Source organism: Rana temporaria, chromosome 8 (genome assembly GCF_905171775.1).
Source record: "Rana temporaria chromosome 8, aRanTem1.1, whole genome shotgun sequence".
Lineage (NCBI taxonomy): Eukaryota > Metazoa > Chordata > Amphibia > Anura > Ranidae > Rana > Rana temporaria.
Window position 1 is genome coordinate 70,311,252 of NC_053496.1, and position 9,499 is coordinate 70,320,750.

Sequence of the window (9,499 nt, forward strand, 5' to 3'; positions counted from 1 at the left end):
GGCAACAAAAGTGAGTACACCCCTAAGTGAAAATGTCCAAATTGGGCCAAAAGTGTCAATATTTTGTGTGGCCACCACCATTATTTTCCAGCACTGCCTTAACCCTCTTGGGTTATACAAGCTGTACACTCACTACTTTACATTGTAGCAAAGTGTAATTTATTCAGTGTTGTCACATGAAAAGATATAATAAAATATTTACAAAAATGTGAGGGGTGTACTAACTTTTGTGAGATACTGTATCTATACTTTTTGGATTTTGACAGTTATAGAGTAACTTCACCTTTGCTGAAAAAAAAAAAAACATTTTCCTCTGGGTGATCTAAATCAATATGAATGACATGGTGTTAATAAGAGCTATTTTATTTAAGGGAAGTTCCCAAATCATGGCCGTTGTTGGTATTTGAGGACTGAGGTTGAGAATCACTGATATACACTGTGTGCACAATTATTAGGCAAGTGAGTACTTTGACCAAATCATAATTTTTATGCATATTGACCAACTCCAAGCTGTATAAACTTGTTATTGGATTTAAGCATATCAGGTGATGGGTATTTGTGTAATGAGGGAAGTTGTGGCCTAAAGAGATCAAGACCCATATCAAGGTATGCCTAATTATTGGGCAGCTTCTTTTCTTCAGGCATTCTTTTTCAACATCAAACGTTTTATTGCAAATAGTTAACAGGGTTGCAAGAAACGTGTTGAGAAAAAAATAAAAAATAAATTATCTGCCAAAGATTTGAGAAGAATCAAATGTGAAGCTACCAGGAACCCATTATCCTCCAGTGCAGTACAGTACAGTACAGGCTGATGTCAGAGGGATATCTCGGCCCCTCCCACAGGAGCCAGAAGATGGAGTAGGAGAGTGGTCGGGAGTCATGTTATCGGTCTGAAGCAGGGGCAGACTGACAACTCATGGGGCCCCCGGGGAATAGGAGATTATGGGGCCCCCGGGGCAATAGGACATTATGGGGCCCCCGGGCAATAGGAGATTATGGGGTCCCCGGGCAATAGGAGATTATGGATCCCCAGGCAATAGATTATGGGGCCACACAGTATACACACACATACAGTATAGACACACAATATACACACATAGTATACATACACACAGAATACACATACACACACTGAAAAGGTATTGGAGAGGCGGGGCAGCTATAATCTTGGGATTTTTTTTAAAACACAGATTTTTACATACTGTCCCTGGTTTTACTGAGGCTGGCAGCCCTGATGGGGCCCCCTAGTGGCATGAGGCCCTCGGGCAGTGCCCGAGTGCCCGAATGGTCAGTCCGCCACTGGTCTGAAGAGATCTGAAAAAAGGCATTTACAGGTTTCGTTTTCAACAAACACTGATGATCAACTTTTTGTGCTGTGGTTGCTGCTGCACAAAAAGTTGATCAAGAAACGGACAGACTCCATGAATAGAAGGCTTATGCCTGTTATTGAAAAGAAGGGTGGCTATATTGACCACTGATTATTATTTTTTAAATGTCAGAAATGTTTTATTTGTAAATTTTGAGTTGTTTGTTTATTATTCTCACATTAATCAATGAAAATAAACACGTGAAGGTGGTCCGGATCTATGCCCATCCGAGTTTTCTGTCTGTCTTGGGAACTGCGATGTGCACCGCTGGTCACCCCCCCTCCCCTCTGACGTTGGGTTGGGCGGGTGCCTTGTGCTGCACATCGACATCACGCCCACTCCTCCACACGTGTGGAGTCCATCCTAGGTCTCCACTGTGTGGGTGGTCTTTTTTGATCCGAGTGCATCTCAGGCGGGGAAGTCCTCCTACCTCGTTGCACGCAGCGTGACGTTGGGGGAGTGTGCTCGGACTGTGCCTATATTAGTCCACCCTGTGCTGGCCTTACGCTTGGCTCATAGTCCCTGAACAACCACTTCCAAGCAACTTATTCCCATGTTCCTACACAAGGTAAAGTCACTCTACCTGGACATTTACAACACCTAGTTATTGGAGCTTCTTTATGCTATGATATATCATACTACTTTATACAATTGAATGTCTATATTTTCCAACATGAATTTATTATATTCTGTGGATTATGGAGTTACATACAATGCATATTTATATTACTATTACCATTATCTCTTATAGAAGCCCACATACCACGGTTACCATCTTTCGTTCTGGTTTGGGTCCCAGTCATTATGGATAGGCTCTCATGCACCCAGGGGGCTGTGTGGGGGTGCGCGTTGCTGGCACACGCCCCCTCAGTTCCTTTGCCTGACACTACCGGTGGACCTCCTAGTTCCATGGGACACGACATGTCTTTATACACAGCATGCCTGTCTGTAAGTTTACTATAGGATCGGTTTTCATCTTAATTGATATATATAGCAATTCCTCTGCCATATGTTAATTTATTATGGGCCCTTACTTTTTTACATTTTTGTATCTTATCTTATTTTAGATATGCATCACGCGCCTGCTCCTGATGAGTGGTAACACCAAAACCACGAAACGCGTAGAGCTAATTTTAAGCCGTGGCTGCATTCATTTGTTCTTGTTAATTCCATATGTGACATCCAATTTTACTCTGTGGCACTTAGACTGAGTTGCTATCACCCTAGGATCTCTTTCAAACTTTACCTTACCGCCCAGGGAGGTTGGAGGCCCTTTCCAAATGTGTAGTCATGTCTATGTGATATCTGTAATACTTTGAATGTATGTGTTGATGAATTTAATTTATGGGAATTTTATAAACATCATCAAATACTGTCTTTTTATATATTTATGGTTTATAATATTACCAATCATTATTAATTTAATGTAATTACTGTTTACCTACACCTAATTAAAATATTTATATTTACAATTATATTCATGGCTGTTTTTCCCTAAACTGTGCACTCCATTTAAAGTCCCATTTGTTTACAGTATTCCATTCCCTTGTTCCTTTATATTTGAATTTTTCAAAAGTGGAGTTACGCTTTAAGGATTGATAGGATGCAAAATTTTAAATTTTTGCTTTTAGGTTTTGAAACACTATGCAAAATTTGAAGAAACCAAGCAGAATATGTCACAATGGTAAACAGTCACCTCTCCAGTATTGTAAAAGTTGTCCTTATTTCCCAGTCGTCAGTAGAACTTAGCAGAGGTGAGCCTCCCCATACAATATCTAGGCATTTTATATTTGGTACATAATAAAACAACAAGCTACAAAGTCAACTTACCACAGTTAGTCTTTCATTAGAACATTTTTTACAGAAATGCATAGTGGGAATGAAAGCAATTAACTTCCCGTTTGCATTCGAAAAAAGGCACTGTAATGATATACTTTCTTTATTTTCCAGCTTGAAAAAAAAAATAATACAGCTAGTTTAGAGACTTTGTGACTTACATACTAGCTCCAAATTAACTGTAATTAGGCTGTTAAACACAATACCATTATGGAAAGTGATGTATAAAAACATGCACGTCCAAAGCAAATTAGGATTAGTTTTTGCAGATGATATCATGGGGAGGAAATCTTTCAGTACATATGATTGCACCTACTTGAACAATGCATATGTGGTTCTGCAGCAGGTCTTGTGTTTTCTCAGGGTAGAAAAGCAAGGAGCTGCAAGCCACTGAGAAATGTGGTTATTATGGCAAAGCATTTAACCTTGGACTCATAGATTGTTCATTGTGTGTGAAAGAAAATTGAACTGTGATACAAGGGGGTCCTCTGTAGAACCACTTTCTAATTTGCACGCCTACACTGTCGCTTGTTAAATCAAATTGATTTGCTTTTAAACAAAAACCGTTCCAAGTTCCGCTTTTAAAGAGGCAGTTTAGATCGTCCAAGGCTTTCCGTATTAGGAGACTACGGAACTAACAGAAAAAAAATCTCATAGCTGACAATTTATTAAAGACTCGTGTACAAGTGATTAGCACTAATCCCTCTTTAATCACCAAACTCTGATTCCATGTCTGCTAAACAAATGTGGAAGTCCCGAGATTTGTTTCTATTTGACTTCCTGCCAGGTGCCAGGGTGTTGTGTTGGCTGCTCAACCAACACAAGTAGATGCACTAAGTAGTATTAAAAGAGATGTTGAATAACCGTAGGCCTTATGATAAAACAGATAGTAGGAGATATGGGGGGGTTATTTACGAAAGGCAAATCCACTTTGCACTACAAGCGCAAACTACAAGTGCAAAGTGCACTTGAAATTGCACTGGAAGTGCAGTCGCTGTAAATCTGAGGGGTAGATCTGAAATAAGGGGAAGCTCTGCTGATTTTATTATCCAATCATGTGCAAGCTAAAATGCTGTTTTTTCTTTTCCTTGCATATCTCCTTCGGATCTACAGCGACTGCACTTCCAAGTGCACTTTCAGTGCAATTTCAAGTGCACTTTGCACTTGTAGTTTGCACTTGTAGTGCAAAGTGGAATTGCCTTTAGTAAATAATCCCCATGGTCAGAGTACAAGGGGCACACACTTTAAGGATCTGCTATTTCAGTGCTGCAACAAATTGCCTTCATTTGTAGCCAAGGCTGTAACAAACTGTCATCAACCTATCAGCAACTTTAAAATGTAAATTCCAATAAATGTGCAGCGTTAAATAAAAATAGCACAATTATAATAGAAAATAGCACAATTATAATAGAAAATGCATATATGCAATGAACGGTAAGACTGATATAATTATACTGGTAAAGGTATATATGCAATGAACCCAATATTACTGATATGCAGGTATATATAGTTGAACAGAAAGTCCATATACTGAGAAAGTTCATTCAATAATTAACAGTTGTACTGTCAGCTCACCAAAAGTAAAACAAATAAGGAGTAAACTCACCAGATGGAGGATAAGTACAAGCATCAATCATTAATCAATGTTCAGTCCTCTTCACTAGATGCCATAGAGCATAGGTAGTTGAATCCAAAACACCACACTAAATGAAGAAAGCTCACCAACCGGGTGATGAGTTGATGGGCAGTCTCAGGTACTCTCCTTGCGTCTCCAGCTCCAACAGGTAAGCGGCAAGCTTGGCATCAGTCCAGGCCTCACCCCCGCTCTCCACCCACTTTTCCTTCCGCTGCACCCAGGCTCTGTGCACCTCAGGTATAATTGTACAATTTTTATTTAGCACTGCACATTTATTGGAATTTATAGTTTTATTTATTGTTTTATTTATTGTTACAGTTTTTGCACAGGAAAAAGAGGGGTTTGTTGTTTTATTTATTGTTACAGTTTTTACACAGGAAAAAGAGGGGTTTATTGTTTTATTTATTGTTACAGTTTTTACACAGGAAAAAGAGGGGTTTACCGACAACGACTGTAGTGTTAGTGACATACCCATATGGCTAACAGAGGCCGGAGTCAATGAAAGACTTAATAAACTTAACACAAATAAATCACCAGGACCAGATAGCTTACACCTGAGAGTCCTCAAAGAACTCAGTCAAGTTATAGCCAGGCCTGATCTTTGTGGACATCTTTGTGGATCTTTCCTGATCTTTGTGGACAGCGCTATGACAGGATTAGTACCAGCTGATTGGAGACAAGCCAACGTGGTACCAATAATCAAAAAAGGGCAAAGACATATTCCTGGGAATTACAGGTCAGTCAGCCTGACTTCAATGGTGGGTAAGTTATTGGAGCGGATGATTAGGGACTATATCCAAAGATTTACTGAATAGAAGAATATCATTAGTGGTAATCAGCATGGGTTTATGAGAGGAGTGGACAGTCCTGTCAGACCAAACATTCCACGAGAAAGTAAGCTGCCATCTTGATAGGGGGAGACCTGTGGATGTGGTGTATCTGGACTTTGCAAAAGCATTTGATACAGTCCCTCATAAACACTTAATTTACAAGCTGAGGTCTGCAGGCTTGGACCATAGGGTCTGTGCTTCGGTAAAAAACTGGTTACAGGAATGGGTCAAAAGGGTGGTGATACATAACATTGACTCAAACTGGTCTGGAATGGTGAGTGGGTACCCCAAGGTTCATTTTATTCAATATATTCATAAATTATATAGAGAATGAAATGACTAGTTCAGTTTTTTCGGATGACACAAAGATAAGCAGAGTAATAGACTCATATCAGGACATTTCAGAATGACCTGAATAAGATAAAGGAGTGGGCAGACAAATGGCAAATGAAGTTTAACGTGGAGAAATGTGAAATAATGCACTTGGAGGCAAAAAAAAATCACTAGGTGGAGAACCTCTGGAAGAATCAAGGATGGAGAAGGATATAGGAGTCCTAATATATGACAGATTGAGCAACAGCATGCAGTGTCAAGCTTCAGCTGTCAAAGCAGGCAGAATGTTAGAATGCATAAAAAAGGGATATACTCCAGAGATAAAAATATGATTTTTGTACTCACCGTAAAATACTTTTCTCTGAGTCCATGGACGGACACAGCTCCTTAAATCTTGACAAGTGGGTTATGTTCCCTGTTTACAGGAGAGGACTAGGCAGAAACATGTTAGACAATTGAATACATGTTACATTAACAGAGTTGAACAGCCCCGCCCAGGGGGGCGGTCCCTCCAGACATAACCCTCCTCCCTGCAGTATGCAGCCTCAGTTCGTAACAAGCAGTACAAACCTAAAAAGGAGGGGTGGGTGCTGTGTCCGTCCATGGACTCAGAGAAAAGGATTTTACGGTGAGTACAAAAAATCCTATTTTCTCTTATCGTCCATTGACGGACACAGCTCCTTAAATCTTGACAAGTGGGACGTCCCCAAGCAGTGTCAAAAACGAGGGGTGGGAACAGTATCAGTAAAACCAATTGTAACTACACCCCAAAACAAGCAGAGCTCCTCAACGGAGGAGGTGCAACTTTATACATCCGGTTGCAAAACCCAGCGGCCGGAAGAAGCATCAGAAGATGCACTCACAGCAACCATGTAAATTCTGGAAAAATGTGAATGGACGTCCAAGTTGCCACCTCGCACACCTGTGAGACCAACACATGATGTCGGGAAAAAACCCAGGAAGCACCAATTGCCCTGGTCGAAAGTGCCGTGACCGGAGAGGGGGCGCTCGCCCCCTAAGAGCATAGGCCTGTATGATGGTCTGCCTGATCCACCGAGAAATGGTGGTCAACGAGGCCGCCAGGCCCCTTTTGTGGAACCGACACAAAATGAGCATCAGATCTCCGAAGCGGAGCTGTAGCAGGCAGGAACACCCGCAAGGCGCGTACCACGCCAAAAGTATGAAACGCAACCTCCGTAGAATGCGCCGGCCGAAGACATAAGGATGGAAGAACAAAGTCCTTATTCAGGCGAATGGCCAAAACCACCTTCGAAAAAGGGAAGGTGGCGGGCGCACCACCACCTAATCCTTAGGGAGGATCAAGCATGGCGACTTCCAAGACAAGACCGCCAACTCAGAAACCCCTCTGCAGAGGGAAAGGCCACTAAAGGGGCCACCTTCTGAGATAGTGACAGGAGAAAAATCTCTCTGACGTTTCCAAAAGAAAAGTTCCTGAAGAACCGAGAGCACCAGAGTCAAAACTCATGGGGAAGGAGGTGGGCCAAGAGGGGAAAGTAAATGACAAACCCCCAGCACAAAGGGGTACCCACCAGGGAACGGGCCACAAAAAAGCCACTGCAAGAACACAGCCAAGGCTGAAATCTGCGCCCAAATGGTGTTTTAAGCAATTTTTAGATCCACTCCAAGCTGTAAAAACAGTAGGACCCTGGACACAGAGTACGTCTGTGGACGTCACCCGTCTCTTCGCACCAAGGGATGCAGGCCTTCCAGGTGCGATGGTAGATCCTCAAGGAAGAAGACTATCGTGCTGGTTGAGACGACCGAGTCGGACAGACCCTGGTCACTTAAAACCTGGCTTCCAATAGCCATGTCATGCAAGCCAACAGGAGAAAGAATGGGACCTTGAGACAGAAGGTCCTCCCGCCCTGGCAACCACCAGGGTACCTCCACCAGGCACCCGAGATAGGTGTACGTAGGATGTCGAGGCCAATCTGGAGAGATTAGAATCATCGGAATTCCCCAGCCTCCACTCTGTGGAGCAGCCGAGGAAGCAACTACAATGGAGGAAAGGCATAAAGTCGCAGATACAGACCCCACAGGGCCACCAATGCGACTGACGCGTCTGTACAGGATCACTAGACCTGGCCAGGAACGTCGACACCCTTGCGGCTGAGACGAGCGGCCAGGAGATCCATGTCCTGTGAGACTCACCTCCTGCAAGGAAGTTGACTCCAAGTACCAAGACCAGTCATCCTGGTCCAGCATCAGGCGACTCCAGTAGTCCGCCTGCTGGTATACTTGATGGTAGAGGCATTCGACCAGGAGGAGAAGCATAGCCTGATCGCCGAAAGTACTAGAACAAAGAACGGTAGACAGGGTCTACAGCCCCTGGTATTCCCAGGCGGACTCCCACCCAAGTACTAACCAGGCCCGACCCCAAGTAGTTACCGAGATCAGACGAGAGCGGGCGCATACAGGGAGGCGTGGCCGTAGGTCCACTCAAGTCCAGCAACTCTGGGCTGACTAGACCCCCCAGGCGCCCCACAACCCGAGAGGTTGGCGTCCGTTGCAATCACCGTCCACAGAAAGTAAAAAACTGCTTCCCGGACTGAAGAGTCAGGGATCTCAGCCACCAATTCAGAGAGACTCTGACTAGGTGGCGCACCTGAATCGGATGATTCAGAGACAAGAGATTTGTACCACTCGGACAGTCTTTCCCTCTGGAAAACACGAGTGTGGAACTGGGCATACGGTACCGCCTCGAAGGAGGCTACCCACAGACCTGGGATTGGCATGCAAACAGAGAGAAGACCGATTGCGTGATGCCAATAGCTTCACCGCAGACTGAAGAGTCTGCAATTTCTCCAGGGGAAGAAAGACCTTTGTCACAGAGGAGTACGGAAACCCTAGGTACTCCAAAGCTGAGTCGGAACCAGGACCGACTCCAAATGTTTAACGCCCACCCGAAATCTCGGAGGGTCTGAAAGGCTACAGATACAACCACTGATTCTGAGTCAGAAAGTTGTCTAAGTAGCCCAAGATGGCAAAGCCTCGCTGTCCCAACAAAGTTAGGACAAGTGCAAGCTCCTTGGTGAAAACCTTTGGTGCTGGCGCCAGATCAAAAGGAAGGGCCACAACTGACAGTGGGCCTCCCCAATTGCGAGGCACAGAAACCCCTGTGACTTGCGCAAAGTGGGACATGCATGTATGCGTCCCCCGGATGGAGCACAGCTACCACCGAACGAATGGGTTCCGAGCAGAACTACCCATCGTTCACAAAGGCCTTTTAGGCCCTTGAAACCCAAAATCGGATGGACCCTGTCCATCTTTGGGACCAAGAACAGGTTTGGATAGAATCCCTCAAACCTCTAGTCCTGGAGAAAAGGTAAAATTACCCCACAGCTTAGCAAGTCCCACACTGCCCCAAGGCAGACCGACGAGCCGGGAGAGGGAGACATGAGGAAAGAAATCTGTTCGGTGGATAGGACGGAACCCTATCTAGTACTCCAAAAAGACCACCTCGCAGACCCACTGGT

At 43.9% G+C, this 9,499-nt stretch overlaps 1 pseudogene; it reads right to left on the reverse strand.

The window, feature by feature from the left end:
• Positions 1-8,339: 8,339 nt before the first annotated feature.
• On the reverse strand, positions 8,340-8,458 carry LOC120912442 (annotated as a pseudogene).
• Positions 8,459-9,499: the final 1,041 nt, after the last annotated feature.